Raw genomic sequence first — 24,454 nt, 5'->3', positions numbered from 1 at the left:
AGTCTAAACACACACATACATACACACACACACACACACACACACACCCCTAGAAGGGCATTCAATATAATGCTAAGGATGAGAATCTGAGGAAGGCAGGATTAACACAAGTGGTTTTAATTTTATTCTTTTCATGTATACATCTTTTATACAATGAGCATAAAATTGAGGTCATTATTATTATTATTAGGATAGCTAATTTCCATTGGTTCTCAAACATTAGCGTGAATGAGGCTCCAAGAGGGGCCTTCCAAAACTGCAGGCGCCTGGGCTCCCTTCTGAAATCCCGCGTACGCAGGCCTGCGTTTGGGGGACTGAGACAGCTACACTTTCAACACCTGCCATGTTCTGCAGTTGGGCCTCAGACCTCAGCGACTTCAGGTGGCCGCACACATGTCAGGGACGTAGGCATCATCTCCATATCCCTGAGGCTCACGCAGTGCCTGGCCCACAGCAGGTGTTCAGCAAGCACTCCCCTGCGGGGAACGCCGAGCTGGCCCCCTGGACGGGAAGCACACTTGCAGGAGATGCTAGCTCTCAGAGGACTGCAAGACGCTTCTCTCTGGGCGCCTCACGATGAAGGAGTTTCAGAACCAGGTCACCGGGGCCAGTGCTGTGGTACAGTAGGTTAAGCCTCCAGCTGTGGCCCCGGCACCCTATATGGGCACTAGTTTAAGTCTTGGATGCTCCACTTCTGATCCAGCGTCCCTGCTGTGGCCTGGGAAAGCAGTGGGAGATGGCCCAAGTGCTTAGGCCCTTGTACCTGCATGGGAGACCTCGAAGAAGCTCCTGGCTCCTGGCTTCGAATCAGCCCAGCTTTAGCCGCTGTGGCCATTTGGGGAGGGAACCAGAGGATAGATTTCTCTGTCTCTCTCACTCTCTGTAACTCTGCCTTTCAGATAAAATAAATAATCTTAAAAAAAAAAAAAAGCTAAGCAAACAGGACCTTCTGTGGCCATCCAGAGATGGGCACTCGTGACAGGTGATCCTGACCAGGAAGAAGATAAAGTAAAAGGCCATTCCTATTCTTACAAGTAAAAAATAAGCTGCTATTATTACAATAAATACGGATGTACCTGGCTTTGCTTCGCACCCATGTAAACGTATATCTCATACAATAAATTGCAAAACCACTTAGATCACTAAACATTGCAGAATGTTTAGGTAACTCAATGTTACTGCATGCCGGCAGAGGGCAAAACACGCATGTATATTAAATGCTCATTTAATCTTCAGCCCAGTGAGGCAGCTGCCACACAGCCCCATACTGTACGGGAAGAGAGACTCAGAAAAGCTAAGTGGTTTGCTCAGGATCACACAGCTAATAAACAAGCAAAGGACTTGAACCCAGGTCTGCTGAGTTACTCTCGCACTCTTCATCACACTGTATGTCTTAGTCCATTTCCGCTGCTATGACGGAATACCAGAGACCAGATAGGTTACAAACAACAGAAGGCCAGCCGGCTTATGGTTCTGCAGGCGGAGAAGTGCAAGAACACGGTGCTGGCTTCTGGAAAAGGACACTCCACGGCACAAGGCGGAAGCGCAAGCAAGCGGGGCAACAGAGATGGGAAACGGGGCCAAAGTCAGCCTTTTATCAGGAACCACTGCTGGGCCGGCACTGTGGCACAGGAGGTTAAGTCACCACCTGAGTGCTGGTCCAAGTCCCATCTGCTCTGCTCCCTGCGAACGTGCCTGGCAAAGCAACAGAAGACGGCCCAAGTACTTGGACCACTGCCATCCATGTGAGAGACCTGGATGGAGTTCCAGGCACCTGGCTTTGGCCTGGTCCACACCTGGCTCTTGCAGCCATCTGGAGAGTGAACCAGTGGATGGAAGACCTCTTTCTCTCTGTCACTCTTTCTCTTGAACTGTCACTCTGCCTTTCAAATAAATAAATAAATCTTTGGGGGAAAAAGAAAAGAAGCCCACTGCTACCATCATGACACCAACCCAGTCATGAGGACAGAGCCCTCCTCGCCTCACCCCCTCTGGAGGGCCCATCTCTTAATACTGATACAATGGCTACGACATTTAGTTAATTTTTATTTGAAAGGCAAAGAGACATAGACAGAGAAGGATCCCCCATCTCTTCCATCCTCTAAATGCCCACAATAGCCAAGGCTGGGCCAGCCCAATACCGGGAGCCTGGAATCAACCCAAGTGGCAGGGACCTGACTGGCCATCACCTGCTGCCTGCCATGGTGGCATTAGTGAAGATGGACTGGAAGCAGAGTGGCCAGGTCTGATCTGGGGTGTGGGCATCCCGCGTAGCAACTTGACCTCTGCACCACATGCCCACGCTGGCAGTGAAAGCTCAGCTGTGTGTTGGAGGAGACGTTCACACCAGGGCACTGGACTATCGCCCCATATGCACATTTAGGAGTGTGGCTATTTAATATAAAGATTCAATCAGGACCGAACGACGCCTTTCTGAATGGAGCTTTAGGTGGCCTGAAAGGTCTCTTCCTGCTGGGGAAGGGCACGGAGAGAAACACAAGGGAGAAAAGGCAGGTCTGAGAGCCTGAGACCAGCAGTTGTCAGAACTCGGGGGCCCACACAGAAGTCAACGGGCAGCAATGCTACAAAACCCTCCTGCCACAGCAGAGACCCTCATACCCCGGGACTTCCGCAGGGTATCGCAGCCCACCCCGTTCCCTCCGCTGTCCCCAGCTCCTTCTCCTTCACGCTCACCTCCGCTTCCCACAGGTCCCTGTGCAGGAGCCAGATGCTGTTTTTGAACCAGGAGCTGCCTCCCTGACCTCTGCTCTAGCCACTGAAGGCGAGGCGGCCCCAAGTAGCCTAGCCCTCCCCAGGGCGGGTGGGCCTGCCCTTGCCTGCTGGGCCTCAGACAGTGGCCTTTCTCCTGAGCCAGCCAAGCAGGGCCCGGAGGAAGGGCTTAACTGAGGCTTAGCACCCACCCCCATCCTCCCTGGTAATTAAGGGTTTCCCTTCACCTCCCAGGGAGAATTCATCACAGGCTCACAGCCTCCCTCGTGGTAGCTAGGAGGATCCACGGGGTGTCTCCTTGCACGGAGCAGGGACCCAGGGCCCAGGATGGGGGTTGGCTAAGAAGGGGCACAGCCAAGGGACAAGGAGCAAGGGCTGGAGTCACTCCCAGCACGCTCTTTACTGGCCTTGAGAGCTCAGCCCGGCCTCTCAGACCCCCGGACTGCTCCTTTACACAGTGGACATGGCCTTCAGGGCTACCAGGCCTAATGTCTTCACGGAACGGGGCGCTCACTTGCTGGTGGCAGAGCCAGGAGGGGAACCAGGACCTCCCGAGTCCCCGCCTAGGGTTATGCCAGGCGTCATCAGAGCATGCCCCACTTGGACAAGTCCTTAGCCTTTCACTCTTCAAAATTATTGAAAATTTACAGCGAGTCATTTCTGTCGACCCTCGATGTGCATCCACACCACAGGCAGGTCCTCTGGAGAACCAGCCGGAGGGACGGGGTGACAGAGCTGCCGGGCCACCCTCGTCCGTCACAGTCACCCAGCCAGGACACGGCCCTGCTTCTTCACTCGTCTGGCAAAAAGCACCCCCGTGGACACCTTGCACCCCATTTTCTCTGCCTTGAGCAGGTAGGAGTAGGACTCTGGCATGAGGCTAGGGGATGAGCCCGCATTCCCCCGTGTGGGAATTTGCCAGAGCCCCCTCCTCCCCAGCCTACCCTTCTGGACAGTCTAAATCCTGGTGAGGGGCCTCCCCGAAGACAAAGCTGAGCCAGGAAGGCACTGTCCAGGCCCCTGGCTCTCGCCCTGGCAGAAGACTCCTCTGCTTTCTTCCAAATCTCAAGCGTCCTGGTTTCCCAGCCCAGAGGAACAGCTGACACCCCCAAGTCCAGCCCTCTCCTGACACCCGGGTTTCTCAAGTCTCTGTGAGCTGGCTCTACCCGCACTGGAAAGTTCAGAGATAAACCACAGAGACAGAGCAGGTGCCGGGAAGGGGGACAGGGCAGAGGTCAGCCAAGGAAGCCGGCTCTGTTTACGGAGCCTGCGTGACCCGGCAGCTGGGGCTCAAGAAAGGCTTAGCAATTAAACATCCTGCTTCCAAATACTTCACTTGGGATCAGGTTTCCCGGGTGGAGTTTCCCTTCCTTCTGGACTTAAAACCCCCGGATTCCGTTTCCCACCCCCAGCCCTTGCAAGCAGATGGCAGGACTCCGTGAAGCCGCCAGCTTGTCCAGGGCAGCCCCAAAGAGGAGACGGGGGTCTCTGTGCCCCCTGCCATGCTTGCCTTCCACAGAGGAGGGAATGGCCCCCTGGACACAGCCATGGACCCTCCGGCTGCACACGCAGCCTCACGCCTCGTCTGAGCACTACACCCATCCCAGGGCCTCAGCAGGCTGCCTGTAAGCTGCTGGGCTTGTGAGACCCAGCAACGTCTGAGGCGCCCAAACCTGCTTTCCCAGTGGGGAGCTCCTGTCCTCTGGGAACTGTGCTTCTTTCTACAGGAAAATGGCCTGGGAGCCGATGAAACTGAGCACCAAGAGTGAGGCTCGGGCCGCTTCCCGTGAAAGGGCGTCCATGGTCAGAGCTGGGCTGTGACCAGTTAGCAAATGTGCAGCCCATCCACTCCTGGGAGGCCCTAGGACCTGCCCCATGTTTAATTAGAAAGCGCCAGTAAGTACCTGCCGCTCCTTTGGTAGACAGAAAACACGACCGGCAGAGAGTTGGGGGCTGGAGGGAACCTTATATCTCCACGGCACTGCGGCTCAGCTTACTGAGGAAGGACTTGTTTTCCCTGGACCACAGCCAGCGGCTCCTGGGCCCGGGCCAAGTGGAAACTCAGCAGCAATTTTCCTTCACCTGCTCGCACCACCAGGCAGCCTCAATCTAGGCCCACTGCACACAGCTGGGTGAGTTGTTCACTGCCCAAAGGTTGCCTGGCCAAGGGGACAAGTACAGGTGAACTCCAACCCATGCTCCACTCCACTAACTGTGCACCTGAGCACAGGGCTGCAACTATGCAGAGAAAGAGTTGCCTTATTCTAAGGCACACAGAACCTTGTTCCCCTACGTGGGAACGTTCTAGGGTCCCTGAGGTCACAGGGACTCCTCCGGACCAGCTCATCAATGTCCCCAAATCTTCTGGAGTCCAGAGATGGAGGAATGCCCATGTCTGAGACCCATTGCCAAAGGATAGGTCCCAAAAAACAGAATGAACACAGTCCAGTAGCTTATGGGGAGTTCACATTTGGGGACATGATCACCACCACCCTGGCTCCCCTCTGGAAAAACCCCTCGTGCCAAGTTCTTCCCCAAGAAGCTAATGGCAGTCCATCTAAGGTGCTGATCAGCCCTAGCCTTCCGAAGTGCTCCATTTTCTAAGCTCTGTCGCGGCAGCTGGGGGCATGCGTGTCCCAACTGTGACCAGGCTCCTCCAGATCCAGACCACCCAGCAGGGCAGAGGACCCCCCAGGCTGCTGTCCCCATTGCAAGTGGCCACAGCAAACACTGGGCACCTGCCTGCTCTCCTCCCAGCTGCGGTTCGCTGGGGGCGCCCATGTGACAGACCCCACTCCAGGCCACTGGATGCCTGCTGAGTGCAAGCCTCCAGAGTCCTAGCGCCTGACCTGCCCCCCCCCCCCCCCCCAACACGTTTGGGCTTCTGTCTCCTGCTTTTCACCATTAGATCTGCTTTTGTTTGCTAATCACTGGCAAACCCAATGCTTGACACCTGCTGTGTCAGTCCCTCTCCCTATTAGCACACTCTGTCCTCTCTTCTCCCTGGAGGCTCACAGGAGGAGGCCTGCTAGGCTCAGGCTACTCAAAGAGGGAAGATCCAGCAAGGCGATGAGTAGACACTTGGGGACTGTGCCCCCTCCAACCCCCAGCCCTAGAAGTCAAACCCCAGAGGCCAAGGGACAGAATACAAACACATCCAGCTTGGTGCAAGGGTCTTTGCCAGCCCCGAAGCAAGCTCCACGGTCTGTGGCCACCCAGCTCAAGCGTTGAGCTCTCTGGCTGGGGCCCTGCTCAGACTCCAACTCCTCCTCCAGGGGCTGCTTGTGCCCAGGCTCCCGAGGGAGAGGATGCTGCAGATCTGGGGAAACATGGCCCCTCCTCCCTCAGGCTGACCACAGGGCTAATGACCAGGGCGCAGAATCCTAGGCTGCAGCCCACCCTCCTCCAGGCTCTCTCTGGACCTCCTGCTCACGCAGCAGTCACAGCAAATGCAGCAGAAGCGAACCCCAGAAAGGTTCTGGGAGCGATGGGGTGTGTGCCATATCAAGGCACAGCAGGGCCACTGCAGACCGGCTGAATGGGCCCTCTTCTGGGGGAAACAGAGAGAGAAGGAGAAAGAGACAGTGGGCAGACTGCTCGCTACATCAAGCATCCTGCAAGAGCGCATGGCCAGACCCACCGGGCTCAGGGCCTGCCTTTGTGTCCGGGAATCCGGGTTGTCCACTATTACATCTTGGGGGGAATGGGCAGGCGAGAGGGCCTGGAGGAAGCCTTCATATCACTTAAGTGCCTCCACATAAGACTCAGGAAAAAGAGGGCAACAGTAGGTACCTCACTTGGGGGCTCTGCGTGTTACCCCTTCGTTAGAACGGAAGCTCCCTGAAGGCAACCATGGCATCCTAACTTCCAGCACGACCCCATCAGTAAACAAGTGAGGAAGCAAAGCAACCAGCAAGTATCCGGTGGGTGCTAATGGTACCTGGTTTTGTGCCAAGCCAAAGAGAAGATGAGGACAAGTCCCTGACCTCCAAGCCCTCACAGCTGGACAGAGGCAGCAAGGCTCATGCTGACCAATCAAGCAAGGATCAGAATGGTATGAGACAGAGCAGTGGGGTGCTGAGTGAGCAAGCCCCAGAGGGGACCAGAGGAACTCCCCTGCTGTGCGGACTTGGCCCAGTGTCTCAGCCTGTCTGTGTCCGGGTTTCCTTAGCTGCCCATTCAGTGTGGTGACACACCCGTGCCTGGGGTGCTTAGCACAGGGCTTGGCACACAAGAAGCACCCAGTGCCTAATGGACGTCAGCTCTTCAGACACTCAGGATAGGGAAGGGAGTGACTTGACACTGGAAACAGAAATAGGAAGGGAACAGAAGCGGAATGTAGACAAACATGTGTGCACACTCGTGCACACATACACACACGCAAAGCAGTGGTGGAATCACTAAGAAGCCTGGCCTGGGAAAGCAGAAGAGCGAAAAATAACCCGGCTGCCGGGGGCCTGGAAAACAAAGGGTGGGTGTGCTGCGGGCAGCTCCTCCGGGGTCGGGGGCTCTTTCTTTTCTCATGTTTCCTGGAGGGGGAAATGAGTGCATGAGCTAGCAGCTCCCAGGATTCACAAACCTGCACTGACGTAAAAGGAAGGCCCTGCTGTCGAAGCTCTGTCCTTAGGATCCCCAGATGCAGAAGAGCAGCATCAAGGGCCCCCTCTCGCCAGCCTCTGCTTATGCGCACATCAGCAGTAACAAGAACCCGAGGATTTATGTTCCAGGCATTGCTGGGAACTCTGTTCAGATGAGCTCATCTCCTCTTTACCGCAGTTCTAAGAAGAAAGGACTCCTGTTGTCCCCGGTTCACAAGCAAAGAGACCGAGGCCTTCAGGGGTAACTGATCTACCCAAGCTCCTACCCAGAGCAAGTGACAAAGCTCAGACTGCAATGTGGCCATTGACTTCAGAGCTGGGCCACTTTGTCCTCGTTAATGACCACACCAGAGGGCCTGGAACAAGACAGGTCCTGCCACCAGGGTCTGTCCTGGAGGCCCAGCGTGCTGCTCCGCCCACTGGTTGCTTCATGTGTGGTGGTCCGTGAGTCAGGCCTGACGCTGCCCACGCAGCAGGTGAGGAGGAGCCCAGGACAGGAGCCTGCCCTGTGCTGCATGGCTTAAAACCTATCAGATCTGCTCCCTAACTTACTGCTCTTTTGGGAGAGGAACACCTGCCTCCCCATGATGGTGAATGAGAATGCGAGGAGAGAACAAGGAAGCTCCTGGGAGACGTCAGGCGCTCCGTAACCTGACTTGTTGCTCTGCTCTTCCCCTTCAAGGCGCCTGGGACGGGCTTTTGTGCTTTAAGAATTTTAGTTGAATTTCCTAGAAGATTCTGGGGGGACCAACTAGCCCCATATCTGGAGAGAAACCCACTTTGGGTTTTGAGACTTCTGGGCCCGGCATCCACTGTGCACTCCACAGAGCACACGAAGGCGTGTGCCTGGACCTTTGTACTTCCTGCCACCGACCTGGCCACCACCCTCTGGCCCCTCGCCAGCCGCTGAGAGCAAACGCGTGTGATCACCTTGAACCAGCAGGTGCTCGAGTGGAGAGGCCCAGCAACGTCTTGGGTAATGCCCAGGAGCCCTGAGAGGGTGGCAGGGTGCCAGGCTGGGGGCGAGGCTCACCCCATGACAGAAGCTAAGGGGGAAAGTCTGGATGTACAGTGACATTCAGGAGCTACAGTCCTGGACACTTTAAACAAACGTGACCCCCGCTGAGCCATCCAAAGAATTACGTGCCTGGGCTTCCCAGGGGCTTAGAAACAACCCACCGAGAGGCAAACAGGGGGCCTCTTGCTCCACACACTCCCAGCTCCACGAGTGCCCCAGGCCTGCTGACCCTGACACGCACATCCTGCGAGCGGGCCCCGCTCCATAGTCACACCCTGGGGAGCACGGCGAAGGTCAACACCCACAGCTTGGCTTCCTGTTCCTGGGCAACACAGCAGCCAGGGAAGGTCAGAGGCCTGCAGGGGAAGTGACCCCACCGCTTCCTCGCCACCTCCGAAACACTCTCGCCTTCCTCCGTGCTGTGCTCAGCAGAGCTCGACTTCTGGCAGAGTGGAGAGCTGCCGGAGGGGTTCTGCTGCCTGGCGCAGGCTGAAACAGTCTTTCCAGAGAGCACTTTGGCAATTTCTTTTTTATTTTACTCATTTGAAAGGTAGAGAGATAAAGGAGGTGGGGTGGGGCAGACGAAGATCTCCACTCCACTGGTTCACTCCCCAAAGGGCCACAGCAGCCAGGGCTGAGCCTGGCTGAATCCAGGCGCCAGGAATTCAGTCAAGGTCTCCCAGATGGGGAGCAAGAACTCTAATATTTGAGCCATCGTTTGCTGCTTGTCATGGTATACTTAGCAGGGAACTGGAATTGGGAGCAGAACTGGGACTCGAAGCCAGGCACTCTATTTCAGCAATTTCTATCCCAAAACTTGCATTCCCTTTGACTCCCAAGAATTTATTCACAGAAGTGTATGCATGTATTCATGTGTGTTATGTATATGTGTGCTGTGTGAATGTATATGAAGATGTCCATGGCCTCAAAAAATAACATGAAATGTTAACTGGCATATATAAATATGTATATTTTAGATTCTTAATTTATTTATTTGAGAGGTAGAGTTACAGATAGAGAGGGGAGAGACAGAGAGAGAATAGTCTTCCATCTGCTGGTTCACTCCCCAAATGTCCGAGACGACTGGAGTTACGCTAATCCAAAGCCAAGAGACAGGAACTTCTTCCAGGTCTCTCACATGGTTGCAGGGGCCCAAGCACTTGGGCCATCTTCCACTGCTTTCCCAGGCCATAAGCAGAGAGCTTTTAGGAAGAGGAGCAGCCGAACACAAACCGGCACCCATATGGGATGCCAACACTGCAGGTGGAGGCTTAGTCTACTAAGCCACAGCGCCAATCCCAACTGACATTTTTAAAAGGTAAAATAAATTATGGTTTATACATCTGTTTAAGGTAAAGTGGATCTTTCTATATTATGGGAAAATATCCTCAGTATAGTGAGAAAAGAAAAAAACAGATTATCAAACAGTATGCATACGAGGTGATTACATTTATTGTGGGGTATATGTGTACTGTGGATTTGTGTATATGCACAGTAAAAAGAAAAACACAAGGGCCAGCATTGTGGTGCAGTGGGTTAAGCTGCTGCCTGCAATGCTGGCAATCCCATATGAGTGCCAGTTCAAGTCCCATCCGCTCCAATTCCCATCCAGCTCCCTGTTAGTGCACCGAGAAAGCAGCAGAAGATGGCCCAAGTATTTGGGCCCCTGCCACTCATGTGGGAGATCCAGAGGAAGCTCCTGGCTCCTGGCTTCGGCCTGACCTCGCCCTGGCTGTTGCGGCCATCTGGGGAGTGAACCAGTGAATGGGAGCTCTCAAAGCCTCCCAAATAAATAAATTAAAAGAAAGAAAAATACAAGGAACTGGAAATGGTGGTTATTGAGGGGAAGCGGGACAGAGAGAGGATAAACAGGCAAACAGGTTCACTTCCTATTTTACACGTTTCTGCGTTGTTTCCTTTCTTTGGGATATGCATGGCTTTCATAATTTAATACGAGATTTCCACCTTAGAAAACAACTCTCTCCTCTTAGCCTGTCTCCCAGCTCCTGCCAGCTCCTGACTGCCGTGCTGACATCCAACATTAGCTCATTTTGTGGGGCTGGAGGGAATTTCAGGTTCAGTGCTGAGCTCTGGAAGCCAAGGTCTACAACCCCGGCTGCACGTTACAATTACCTGGAGTGCCTTAAAAGCACCACTGCCCAGGCCCTGCCCCACGTCTTGTAACAGAATCTTGGAAGGTGGGGTGGGCCCTGGTTGCTTTAAGAGGTTCCAGGGTGTCTCTCTGGATTGCCACAGGGTTGAGAACTACTGAACTGGACCAGCACTAAAAAGCCCACTGCACTACCTGAAAGGCGGGGGGAAAGAAAACCCAACCTCTGTAAATGGAAAGAAATAGTATAATGTGTAGTATAAGGACCCAGCTCTGCCTTCAAGAGGTCTAATTAGAGTTTGTACTTGGAGTTTTTCTCAAAGTTCTGCCTCCAGTTTTGGAACTCATCAGCTCAAACGGGGAAAAGAAAACAAGGAGACCTGGGCTCGTTAGTTCTGAGCCACGGCTGTGCCTGGGCTGTCTTTGGCAGCCCCTGTCTGCCCCCGGCCACGGGCCTACATCAGTGTGACGGTAGGTCAGAGCCTACCCCTGCTCAGCTCCAGGAGGAACAGCGGAAGAACTAGAGGTGCTCAGCCCAAAGGAGGTGTTCAGGGGACACTTAGTAGCTGGGTTCCGGTATCTCAGGGACTACCAAGATGCGGAGTTCAAATCCAGGTACACCAATAGGAAGGCCGCGGTGATGAGTACCAGTTAGAGGGAAGTGGGTGTTTGTCAGGCAGAACCTCCCAACCACAGACCTGGCCAGGGACGGAGGGGCAGTCCTGAGAAGTGATGGAATGACGGGGGACGGGAGGAGCGGCCGCCTGTCTGCAGTGTTGCTGGGAGATCCCTTCCCGCTCAGCCCTCCAACTGCCAGCTCGACGGCCCCAGAGAGACATTCCCTGTTTCTATCAAAACCCACTGAGGATGCAGCCTCCTGAGCAAAAGGAAGTTTCTCGCTCTCAACAAAACACGGCCTGAGCACCAGCTAAGCGGTGTGCTAGCCAGGAGCCGTTGTCAGGGAGCTTACCTGGGGAGCCACACGCAAGGCAACACGTATGATTGCTTCTGACTGATGGATAATGAGGAGCGTGGGACCAGGGGACCGGGGACCAGGCCACAACTTCAGACCGACGGTCAATGAGGCCTCTCTCGGGTGAGAATATCTGAGCAGAGACTTAACATGCAGAAGACAAAGCACAGCTCACCAGCTCAGAGGCCGGTGAGGTCTCCGTACACACCTAGCAGGGAGCCCAGCTCTCACCATATACAAAAATTAGCTCAAATAGATCAGAAATAAATGTGAGAGAGAAAAACCGTAAGAAGTCTCAGAAGAAAACATAACAAACCATGACCTGGGATTAGTCAATGGTTTCTTTTTTTTTAAAAGATTTCTTTATTTATTTGAAAGTCAGAATTACACAGAGGAGAGGCAGAGAGAGAGAGAGAGAGAGGTCTTCCATCTGCTGGTTCGCTTCCCAATTGGCCGCAAGGCCAGAGCTGTGCTGATCTGAAGCCAGGAGCCAGGAGCCAGGAGCCAGGAGCCAGCTTTTTCTGGGTCTCCCACGTGGGTGCAGAGGCCCAAGGACTTGGGCCATCTTCTACTGCTTTCCCAGGCCATAGCAGACAGCTGGATTGGAAGTGGACCAGCAGGGACTTGAGCCAGCACCCACATGGGATGCTGGCACTGCAGGCAGCAGCTTTACCTGCTATGACACAGCACCAGCCCTCCTTTTTTTAAAAAAAAAATTTATTTTATTTATTTGAAAGACAGAGTTACAGAGAGAGGTAGAGACAGAGAGACAGGTCCTCCATCTGCTGGTTCACTCCCCAGATGGCCACAACAGCCGGAACTGCTCTGATTCAAAGCCAGGACCCAGGAGCTTCCTCCAGGTCTCCCACATGGGTGCAGGGGCCCAAGCACTTGGGCTATATTCCACTGCTTTCCCAGGCCATAGCAGAGAGCTGGATCAGAAGAGGAGCAGCCGGGACGAGAACCGGTGCCCATATGGGATGCTGGCGCTTCAGGCCAGGGCTTTAACCAATTGTGCCACAGCGCTGGCCCCAGTCAATGGTTTCTAAGATATGATACCAAAAGCATAACAAAGAAAAATAGAAAAACTGAATTTCATAAAAAGTAAAAACTTTTGTATTCCAAAGGACATTAGCAATAGAGTAAAAAGATAATACACAGAATGGGAGAAAATATTTTCAAATTATATGATGGATAAAGGACTTATCTAGACTACACAAAAAACTATTTGAAATTGTGTTATGTATGCAGTGGAATACTATTCAGCCTTAGGAAAGAAGGAGCGCTTGCCATTCGTGACAATGTGGCTGAATCTGGAAGACAATGATGCTAAGCAAAATCGGCTGCCCCTCTTCCAGGCCAGCTCTCTGCTGTGGCCAGGGAGTGCAGTGGAGGATGGCCCAGGTGCTTGGGCCCTGCACCCCATGGGAGACCAGGATAAGTACCTGGCTCCTGCCATCGGATCAGCGCGGTGCGCTGGCCGCAGCGCGCCAGCCGCGGCGGCCATTGGAGAGTGAACCAACGGCAAAAGGAAGACCTTTTTCTCTGTCTCTCTCATTGTGCACACTGCCTGTCAAAAAAATAAAAATAATAATAATAATAACAACTCAATAACAATAGGCTCAATAGGCTAAACCTCCACCTGCGGCGCCGGCACACTGGGTTCTAGTCCCGGTTGAGGCGCCAGGTTCTGTCCTGGTTGCCCCTCTTCCAGGCCAGCTCTCTGCTGTGGCCAGGGAGTACAGTGGAGGATGGCCCAAGTCCTTGGGTCTTGCACCCGCATGGGAGACCAGGATAAGTACCTGGCTCCTGCCTTCAGATCAGCGCAATGCCCCGGTCGCAGCGTGCCAGCCGTGGCGGCCTTTGGAGGGTGAACCAACAGCACAAGAAGACCTTTCTCTCTGTCTCTCTCTCTCACTGTCCACTCTGCCTGTCAAAAAATAAATAAATAAAAATAAAGTAAAAAACACAACTCAATAACAAAAAATAAAAATAAAAAAACACATAGCTTAAAAATGGGCAAAGGTTCTGAGTAGGCTTTTCTCCAGAAAAGATACACAAATGACCAATGAGCACATGAAAAAATGCTCATCACAGAAATACAAACCACTGGGGCCAACCTTGTGGCGGAGTGGGTAAAGCTACCGCCTGCAGTGCCAGCATCCCATCTGAGTGCTCGTTTGAGTCCTGGCTGCTTGACTTTTGATCCAGGTTCTGATATGCCCTGGGAAAGCAGTGGAAGATGGCCCAAGTGCTTGGGCCCCTGCACCCACGTGGGAAACTGAGAAGAATCTCCTGGCTCTTGGCTTCGAATTGGCGCAGCTCTGGTTGTTGTGGCCATTTGGAGAGTGAACCAGAGGATGGAAGACTGATCTCTCTCCCTCTCCCTCTGCCTCTGCCTCTGCCTCTCTGTAACTCTGCCTTTCAAATAAATAAATAAATCTTTAAAAAATCAAACCTCTACAAAATCCCACAATACACCCACTAGGATGGCTATAATCAGATAACAAGTGCTGGCAAAGATGTAACCTTTTCCCACATTGTTTGGAGAATGTGAAAGAGTTCGGCCACTTTGGAAACAGTTTATCAGTTCCTCCCCTGGTTAAGTGCAGGGTCACCTCATGATTCAACAATTCCATTCTTGAGGTCTCCACCCTAGAGGAATGAAAACTCACATCCACACAGAAACTCATATGCAAATGTTCACAGCAGCATTCTATTAACCAGAAAATGGGAACAAAAGCGAAAGACCCACCAACTGATGAATGGACAGAAAAAACTGAGATATCTCCCTACAGAGGAGTATTATTTAGCCATGAAAAGGAAGGAAGCATAGACATATGCTGTAACATGGATCAACCTTGAGAACATTACGGTATTAACTGAAAGGAGCCAGACCCCAAGGAATACATATGGTATCATTCCATCCAGAGAGTCCTCTTGACGGAGAACATCTTAAGATGAAAGTACATTTAAAACATCTAACCGGCACTTCACAGCTTAGCCCGGCCTCCTCATACACGCTGCAAACACGTTAGCCCATTTTCTAACAGTGTTGATCATCTCATGCAATTTACTGAAAGCTGTACTGGAAGTAAAAAACAGAACTGTTGAACAGGTATGCCTCCGCAGCATCATAAAGTCAAAAAATTGGAGGTTGCACCATTGTCAGGGACTGTCTGCACACGCGATTCCAGAACCATAGGCAGGGACTGTCTGTCCACGCGATTCTAGAACCATAGGCAGGGACTGTCTGTCCACGCGATTCCAGAACCATAGGCAGGGACTGTCTGCACACGGGATTCCAGAACCATAGGCAGGGACTGTCTGCACACGGGATTCCAGAACCATAGGCAGGGACTGTCTGTCCACGCGATTCCAGAACCATAGGCAGGGACTGTCTGTCCACGCGATTCCAGAACCATAGGCAGGGACTGTCTGTCCACGCGATTCCAGAACCATAGGCAGGGACTGTCTGTCCACGCGATTCCAGAACCATAGGCAGGGACTGTCTGTCCACGCGATTCCAGAACCATAGGCAGGGACTGTCTGTCCACGCGATTCCAGAACCATAGGCAGGGACTGTCTGTCCACGCGATTCCAGAACCATAGGCAGGGACTGTCTGTCCACGCGATTCCAGAACCATAGGCAGGGACTGTCTGTCCACGCGATTCCAGAACCATTGTCAGGGACTGTCTGTCCACGTGATTCCAGAACTAGCAGGTCTGGAGAGGCAGCGGGGATGAGTGGCTACCTAGAAATGGCCGTGCTGGCATTGGGGGAAACAGGAAGTGACCACTCACGGGGTTTCTTTTGTAGATGCTGAGAATGTTCTCAAACTGCCTGTGGTGGATGGTTGCACATATCTGTGAATAAACAAAAATCCTCTGAGTTATAGACTTTAAATGGATGCGTTGTGTGTCATGTGAATTGTAGCTCAACACAGCTGTTATTAAAAATTAGAAGGGGCAGGCACTGTGGTGCAGTGTGTTAGGCCACTGTCTGGAACACCTGCACCCTGTATCGGAGTGCCTGGGGTGGGGTCCTGCCTCTTCTTCTGATCCAGCTTCCTGCTAATGCACCTAGGAGGTAGCAGATTATAGCCCAGGGACTTGGGTTCCTGCCACCCAAGTGAGAGACCCAGATGGAGTTCCTGACTTCTGGCTTCGACCTGGCCCAGCCCTAGCATTTGCAGGCATTTGTAGTGATCCAGCAGAAGGAAGATCTCTCTGTCTCTCCTTCTCTATCACTCTGCCTTTCAAATAAATAAATCTTAAGTCTTCTCAGTCTGTCTCACTCTTTCAAGTGCCAATCAAGACTCATTGCCTCCTAGAAGCCTCCGGGATTGCCTCAGCCCTGGGTGCTCCCTCTGCCCCTGCAGCAGGTGCACAGCATGCTGATGTGGGTAGGGACTGGATCACATCCAGCAAGCCTGGAGGAAAACTGGTCCTCTGCAACCCCCAGGCTGCCAGCCACCAGTGCAGTACACAGCTGAGATACCTGGCTGGTCAAGGAAAACACCAGACTTAAGAGAACGCACCCGCTCTTCCAGGCACAGCATGAAGGAGCCGGGTTCTCTTCCACCAAGAACGGACGCCTGAAACACCAAGCTCTCTGCCTAGAGAGTTTGCTGGCCTCGGCAGACTCTGGCATAAAGTCAAAATTTCCCAATCAAGCAGCAAAACTGGGAACACCATCAGCTCCTGTTTGGCTTCCAAAATAGAGAAACTGCACTTAAAATCTGCGAGCCCTGTTCCGACGCTGGAGGAGCCCACGACCAGGGGCCATCGCTGCTCTGGAAACCTGCTGTTCCTGTGGTCACGGCCCGGCCCCGGAGTCTGGCCCAGCCTCCTTCCATCAGATCCCGCCACCACCTTGTGGGGTCCGGGTCTCCCAGGGCCTCCCTCTCTGCTCTCTGCCCAGTCTTCTCCCATTCCCATGCATTTGTAAGCACAGCATCACCCTTGACACTGGAGACCAGGACTGCCCACTTGGCGCATGTCCAGAACTGTCCTCAACTGGGCCATGGTATCCTTGAGAGCAAGTATCCGACCCTACCTCCACCCCTACTGTATGTAGTGACGCTGGGCGTGGGGTATATCCTCAGCAACGCCTCGCTACTGACTGATAAAGTCCCCTTCAGTCCAGTCAAGAAGTACGGAGTGCTCGGGGCATGCTGGGTTATGCACCAGACACGGGGCTGAGCTGGGAGGCTGTCTCAGACCATTCTCTGTTGTTGTAACAGAATACCTGAGACTGGACCATTTATAAAGGAACCAAGTTTACTTTGGCTCAGAGTTCTAAAAGCGTGACGGCGGCTTCTGGGGAGGGTTTCTAGGTTGCACTGCACCACGGTGGATAGGCGTGCGGGCGGGGGAGCACCCAAAGAACAGGAGGGGCAGCCTCCCTGTAGAACAAGCCACTATCCTGGCCACTAACCCACTCCAGGAGAAGGCACGGGTCCTGCTGACCACCTAACCTCCTCTCCGAGTGCCAGTCAAATGCCAGCATGAGCTTCAGAGGGGACAGACCACACGCAAAGCCCAGCAGAAGGCTTCTCGGAGAGGGTCATGTTGCAGAAAGGTGAGGGCGAGAGATGAGGAAGGTGGCTGGGTGGAGAGGCAAGCATTGTGGCGGTGGGGGGCAGCCGGCAGGGGTGTCCCAGGCAGAAGACAGGGCCCAGACACAGGCCGGGGCGGGGGCGGGGTGGGGGAGCATGGATGAGGAGCCTGAGCTATAGCAGGGGCAGCTCGGGTGGGGTGGGGGGGTTGGGTGCTGCGGCCTAGAGCTCAGCAGGTGAGTGGCCAGTCCTGGCTCAAGGTGTGAGGAGACGACAGGTGGAAGAGAGGAGGCGGCGGGAGGAGGAGGACGAGGCAGGGGCTCAAGGTCAGCTGGGACTAGAGTGAAAGGAAAGAGCAGTGTAGGGAGCCCCAAGGACCCAAGGAGGAAGAAACCAGGCTGAAGGGGACAGAAGGAGCCGAGGGACAGGCATGACGGCGGGGACGCGGGAATGTAAGTGGCCATGGGGTCCCAGACAGAGGAAGGGGCTCTGGAGGTGGAGGAATCCCACCCAAAGGCTTGGGTGTCCCAGGTGGATCACGGTCAGGGAGCCACAGACACACAGATCTCAGTGCTGCAGTGGGGAAGGGGAACCCTGGGTCCTGGCAGTGCACAGGAGACTTCACCTGCTCACGCATGGACAGTTCCAGGAGTGGCCGAGCCCTTGAGACCCTCAGCACAGCACGAGTGGCAGCACCTCTGGAAAAAGGAGAGGGACGAGGTGCTGGAAGTCAGACTGGATCTCCTGCTCCATTCACTCCCAGGCACCGCATCTGAGAGCAAACCTTTCAAATCTCCCCTCCCTCTCCCAAACTTGGCTCAAAACACGGAGCCAGTGGAATGACGGGCCGGGTACTGAGCCCCCAGCCTGCTTCTCCCTGCCCATTCCTGCCATGTGGCCAGAGGGGACCCTATTCTCTGCTAACTCCTGGACATCATTTGCTCCCAGTTCCTCCTGGGGCGGGCGGAGGGGTGTGCCAGGTCAGCTGGAGAAGAGCCCCGTGCAGGGGCCAGGGCAGCCTGCCAGGGGCTGCATCTGGTCAGGCTTCCCGCCCCAACTCCCCAATCCCTCAGCGGGCCGAGGCTCGGGGGGAGAGGAGAAACGCACCGCCAGCCTCCCTCCCCTTGGGGACCCCAAAGTCACGTCATCCAAGCATTCCCTCGGGGAGGACGGCCCCCGCCCTCTGACCTCAGCCTGTTTCACTTGGCCAGCACCCACCTCCAGAGAGCGGCCCCCTCCCCACGCCCTTGCTCACACCCAGGCCCATGCAGGGAAAGGCGTGAGCTATAGCCCTCATGCTGAACTGCGAATAAGGGCTGCCCCTCCCAGCCCTGTCTTCCCAGGCCCGGGGCTGGGCACTAGGCCAGAACACTGGGGCCCCTGCCATCTACCGGCCAAGTGGAATCTCCCTCCGGCATTAACCAAGGGGTCTGGCCTGGGGAGAAAAGATAGGGAAGCCCAAGGAGTGGGGCCAAACAGACTTGGGTACTAAACCCTAGCTCCACCTCTCCTGTGGTGTTAAGATCTAGGACAAACGTCCTAATTTCTTTGAGCCTCCACTTCCTCATCTATAAAGTGAGGGTAATATCGGAGGACGCGCCTTGGAAGGTCTGACAGAGGATTAAATGGGAGAATGCGTGAAAATGCTGAGCACACGCCTGGCCCACAGAAAATGTGCAATGCACGCTAGCGGGTTCTTTTAAAAAAAATCTATTTGAAAGGCAGAGTTGGGGAGGGGGAAAAGAAGGGAGGGAGGGAGGGAGGGAGGGAGAGAGAGAGAGAGAAAGAGAGAGAGAGGAGAAGATATCTTTCATCCACTGGTTTACTCATGGCCAGGGCTAGCCCAGGCCCAAGCCAGAAAGCAGGAGCTCCATTCATGTCTCCCACATGGCTGGCAGGGGTCCAGCCTCTTGAGTCACCTTCCATTGCCTTCCCAGGTGCATTAGCAGGAAGCTGGATCAGAAGCGGAGCAGCTGGGACTCCAACCAGTGCTCACATGGGATGCCCATGTCGCAGGTGGTGGCTTAATCTGATGTGCCACAAAGCCAGCCCCAACTAGTAGATTCTGTCTGGATTTCCTGGGACTTCTGGTGCCGGTGGTGGTGCCCAGAGAGGCAGGCATCTCCTGTCTTCACAGCCTCCACCGGCAGGCTCCACACACAAGCGGGAGAGCTGCTATTGTTTCCTTTATTTCAAGCTTCTCATTTGATTTCTTTGCATAATTACTCCTCTTGGGCAACAGACACTTGATTTCTAGACATTCTGTACATGGTACACAAATGCCACTTTAGTAAACTTGCTTTTGGTAGAATACACACGCCGAGCAAAAAGAGGGTGCTTCCGTGCAGGTACAACTCCCAGTCGCCAAGCCCTCTGCAGAAACACCACAGCTCTCTCACAGCTGTGTGCACGCACGTTCTTCCCCTGGTGTCGACCAAGGCCCCCCTACTCCCTGAGTTCAAGCACCTGTCAGTCCAACACCAAGCCCCCAGCCCAGCTATCCAATTAGACAAGCTCAGCCTTGGGGTGGGGTGGGGGGCGTGGAGGAGCGGTGTTTCTATACCTGCTAACAGCAGAACCCCAGACAGCTTAGAACAAGTGCAGAGCAGCTCTTCCCAGCCCAAAAGGAAAGCGACCTCCACACCACCAAGCCACTGAGCCAGCACCCCTCTCCCTAGGGAGCACGCCTTTCCATCCAGAGTGACGAGCTGTCCCACCCAACCGATAAATGAAAGCTGGATCAAGAACATAGGCGGCCATTCACCTGACAAATGCACCTGGGAAAAGAAATCAGCCTCTCGTGTAACCGGAAAAAAAGCCAAAGCAGAGCCACAAGACATTATTTCTCTCCCTTCCGACTGTCAAAAGCACTCCAGTTTGGTGAGACCCAGCACTGACGGAATAACAAAGAACCGGCTACTTCTCAGCCGCAGCGGGAGGGAGGTGAGGTCTGTAAGGAAGTTCTTGGCTGACACACAAATGACAGGCAAACTCTCTCCAACCCATGCTGCTAGACCCTACTCTTGGGGACCACACTCACACACATTTATCAAGTTCCTCGGTCAAGGACGCCTCGGGCGCGGTACATCAAACTGTTTTGAGACTCCTCCAAACAAAGACTGCCACATCCCCAAAGCAAGGTGGTCCTGGGTTGCAGGCAGGGACACTGCTCCACGCCTGCAGTGGGAAGAGCAAGGCGCAGAAGGTTCCTGCCCTTCTAGGGCTTACACACTCCTTGAGGCAGCACTGGCTTCGTCTAAGAAGGTGTCATTTCTCCCTCAGGACAGCGCTCAGCCCCACCTTTACGGGGTCTGGCCCAGACAGCACTGGGAGCATCACGCTAGCTGGCACCACAATTTCAGGGCACTTGAGGAAGGCACAGAGGCCATGCAAGCAAGTTCCATGTGCTGGAGGTAGCCACATATAACCAAGCTCAGGTAAAGCTACACAAATCCCGGGAATGTTGAGCTGAGGTCCAGAGACAGTAGGTGATTTGCCTAAGGTCACACAGTCAGAACTCAGTAAAACGTGCACCCAAACCTCGCGACAGGACCTCACACCATGATCACTGCTCTTGGAAAGTCCGAGGGAGCTCAGTGGGCCCCCAGGAGTGGGAGGTGGGGAGGAGCCAGCAGAGGTGGCTGAGTTGAGGGAAGGAGGGGAGTGGGCAGGGGGCGGGTCTCAGCATCCACACTTCTGCCCCCACGGGGGTGCTCCCTCCCGCTGTTCCCTACAGCTGGGGACCACTTCTCAGCCCCAGGATGAGGCAGGCAGGCTTGCCCCGTGCCAGGCTGTTTTGAAAGCCAGAAGCCCCATGGGATGCATCTGACCGGGCGCCCCCTGGGTCTCCTCTCACACACCCGTTCCATGGGACTGGCAGCCCTCCCCCCTGAGGGATTCTCCAGAGGTCAGTAAGAGCCCAGAGGCCAACAGGGAGAGAGGGCAGCCCTGGAGTTCCATCCCGTTGGCGGACTTGGCCAATCCACACCCCTTTGGGGCTCAGTCTCCTTGTCTTTAAGATGGGAAGACAGGGGAGAGGGCAGCTGGGTGTCTACCACCCCTGCTCCTGACATCTTCTGTGCTCTGGGCATTTCTGGGGCTGGGGGCTCTTCCTCCAGAGGAACGCTGCAGCAGGCCAGGCTCAGGCCCAGCTGCAGGCTACACTGGCTTCCAGCTCAGAGGCTGGGTCAGCTGAGGGGATGGGGATCTGAAGTTGGAGTGTGGTCTTCATGCCCAGCTTGGTCAACACAGGCTTTGTGACCTTGGCCCAGCAGGGCCCAGGTTCTGGAGCAGGCCGTGGGTATCAAGCAAACATTTGGCAACCCCAAGATCAGGCTGCCTGTGTGGGGGCTGACTGTCCACACTCTTCCACTCCCAGGCCCTGACACCGTGCCCCTCATGGACACCAACGGCAGCCTCACCAGGAATCCTGGGACAAGAACTCGCTTCCTTAGCACCTGGCTCCTGGCTTCGGATTGGCGCAGCTTGCTGATTGTAGCGGCCATTTGGGGGGTGAACCAATGGAAAAGGAAGACCTTTCTCTCTGTCTCTCTTTCTGTCTAACTCTGCCTGTCAAAAAAAAAAAAAAAAAAAAAGACAAAGCCTGGCCCCTGAATCTCTCTGGCTTCCTGCCTTTAAAAACAAAAACAAAAACAAAAACAAAAAAACAAAACTCACTTCCTTGTGAAGAACATGAGGCGTCTACCATTTCACTCGATCTTCCATTCACCCAACAAACATTTATTAAGTGTCTACTGTGTTCCAGGTATCACATCCGATGCTACAGATTTCTGGGTGGACCCAAACCATCATGTGCCTGGAGAAGGGCAGGTTCAGGCCAGCAGAGACGCCACACGAGCCAGAGTCCAGTGAGTGCTTCTCCGGCATCTCCTCCTGTCACTTCCTGGGATGGGTCTTGTGTCCTCCAGCACCCAGGCTGCCCTCCTGCTACCCTACATCCTCTGCCCATAGCTGTACCAGGAGCTGAGTCCAAGCCCCACCTGTCAGGCAGACTGGGGGACAGGACAGAAACCTTCTCATCTCCTCCCTCTCTCTAGGCTTTCTGAGTCCCCAGCTTCCGCAAATGTGCTCAAAGAAGCGTGAATTCGGTGGGGAGCCACCTGCACTGCTAGCCGCGGCAGAGCTCCTGGGCACGCCAGCTTCACTCCACGTCCACAAAGTCCCGACCTGCTGCTGCTGGTGGTGACACAGACAGAATTGCTTTTCTTAATTTCCTTTCATTCAAAACCCATGGCACCTGTGCCTGTCCAATTCCAATCATCTTCAAGGCAGTGTGCAAGCAGGCTTGTTATCTGAAGCACTCTCTCCCCTTCCTCCCTGTGTCACTTATAAACGTGAGTAGGATGACGTAAAAATCCCACCCAGGTCACTCACGCACACTTTGGGTCAGAGACACAGGACAGAGCCCCGTGGCACAGCCCTGGAGACCCTTCCTCTTGCCAACACTGCTGGGTTTAGCTTGGTTCTGTCTGAAGCTAACAGCAGCTGTACTCCTGGGTGAAACAGAGCTGTAGGTAATACACTGCTTTATTTTACAAGCCCGAGAGGAGCTTTCTGTAGAAAAATAAATCATCAGCAAGTTTTCTCATAAAACAAGAAACCTTGTAAATTAAGAGATTCATGAAACCTAGTTAATAAACACACCCGCATGTGTTCAGGCCCACGACATGCCGGGCATGGAAGCGACACCAGTGGTATTGTCACCCCCATTTTGCAAGAAGAATTCTTATGCCTAGGTGGTTCTGAGACTTGCCTAAGGTCTGATGGATGTAAACCCAGATGGCCGCCCAGGTCTGTCAGGCTCCGCACCTGTGCTTCCCACTGTGTGGAAAACCCAGCCCCGAGCACACTTTAGAACCTGGCGGCAACCTTGGCCTCCCTTAGGTTCAGCGTCTACCAATAAAGTGAGGCCTGTGCTAAATTCAGGAGGAAAGGCCATTCTGGATCTCACTTTGACCACCTGTAAAGCAGGCATCCCAACAGTAACGGGAATCTGACTTCCAGGGTTATGCTGAAGATCCCGAAGCCCCTCCCTCGCTCCCACTGCTGGGCTTGTGCCAAATGTCCACCCCTCTGCCCAGAACACCCTTCCTCTCCTTCCAAATCTGCAGAGCTGCCTTCCTGGCTCTTTCCAGTGGATTCTGACCTCAATCCATCGCTGCACGTGCACTCATGTGGCTCTAGCGACCACTGGCCAGCCAGCCAGTCTGTATGCTCCTTCCTCTCTGGGCATGTACTTACTGCAGTTCACCTAGGAATCCATGTGCCTGCTATGATACCTGGCACACAGTAGGCACTTAGTACCTGCTCAGGGGAGATCATGGGCAATGCTTTCACAAGGGCGGCAAGGGGCTGGCACGGTCACCATGAGGGTAAAGAGGAGGTGTGTCCTGGAGGGTCGGGGGGCCAAGGGGAAGGGTATTTTCCAGGTTGGGCAGGCGCTGGGGAGAAGCAGAGAGCATGGAAGTGATCAAGGGAGGAATCCGGTTCCTTGCACAGGAGCATGTCCCAGGGCTAATCTGTCATCCTGACACGTTCACACCCACTGCAGATGACCGAATCTAATGAGTTACCCAGGGAGCTCCGCACGGGGGAGGGGCGGGCGGCAGGCGTCACTCCTGGATCAGGGAAACTTGGCTCTGAGCGGCGACTACATGTCAGTAGCCCTCACAGCAAGGCGATATATCTGCAGTGGTGATGAAGACCGGGCCACCCGTGGGAGGGGCGGTGGAATTCCTGCTGTTCTCTCCGCTCCCACTCCCCCCAGCCTGGAATGCTCACCCCTTCCCATCTCCCTTCTCACCTCTTGCCCACCCTCCAAGGCCTCTCTGCCCCAACAACTCTGCTAAAATGAAGCCTCTAGCGTGGCCTCATGCAAAGAGAACATGCCTGGAAGTCGGAACGGTGGGAGACCTCAGGCCCAGCTCGAACACCCGTGAGCTGCGTGGTGTTGGGCAAGCTCCATAACCTCTCTGAGCCTCAGTTCTGAATTTGTAAAATGAGCCCTCCATGGGTGCTGCAAGAACTAAAGGGAGTTGTAGACACAAGGCACATGGCAAACAGTCTGGTACACAGCACATTCAATGCACCCTGAGCTCCCGCCAGCGCCTCCCCACGACTCCCTGGAGTCGGTGGCATCTGCTTCTCCAGGCCTGCTGTATTGTCTGCCTGTGTGTGCAAACAAATCTTCTCTCTACAACTAGACTAGGAAATTTTTTTTTTTTTTAAATTACTTACTTCTTTGAAAGACGGAGTTCCGGAGAGAGAGAGAGAGAGAGAGAGAGAGAGACATCTTCTGTCTGCTGGTTCACCCTTCAAATGGTCACAACAGCCTGGCAGGCCAAAGCCAGGATCCTGGAACTCCATCCTGGTCTCCCACATGGGTGGCAGGGGCCTAAGTACCTGGGCCATCCTCTGTGGCTTTCCCAGACACATTAGGGAGAA

The 24,454-nt window shown here is 54.1% G+C and overlaps 1 protein-coding gene across 3 annotated transcripts in view; it reads right to left on the bottom strand.

The window, feature by feature from the left end:
- SH3PXD2A (SH3 and PX domains 2A) overlaps positions 1 to 24,454 on the bottom strand; it is a 232,798-nt gene that overhangs the window by 179,527 nt on the left and 28,817 nt on the right. The window lies entirely within an intron of this gene.

This window comes from Oryctolagus cuniculus, chromosome 15, assembly GCF_964237555.1.
Source record: "Oryctolagus cuniculus chromosome 15, mOryCun1.1, whole genome shotgun sequence".
NCBI classification, from domain to species: domain Eukaryota; kingdom Metazoa; phylum Chordata; class Mammalia; order Lagomorpha; family Leporidae; genus Oryctolagus; species Oryctolagus cuniculus.
Note: the sequence above shows the minus strand (reverse complement) of the source record. Positions and strands in the feature narration are given on the sequence as shown.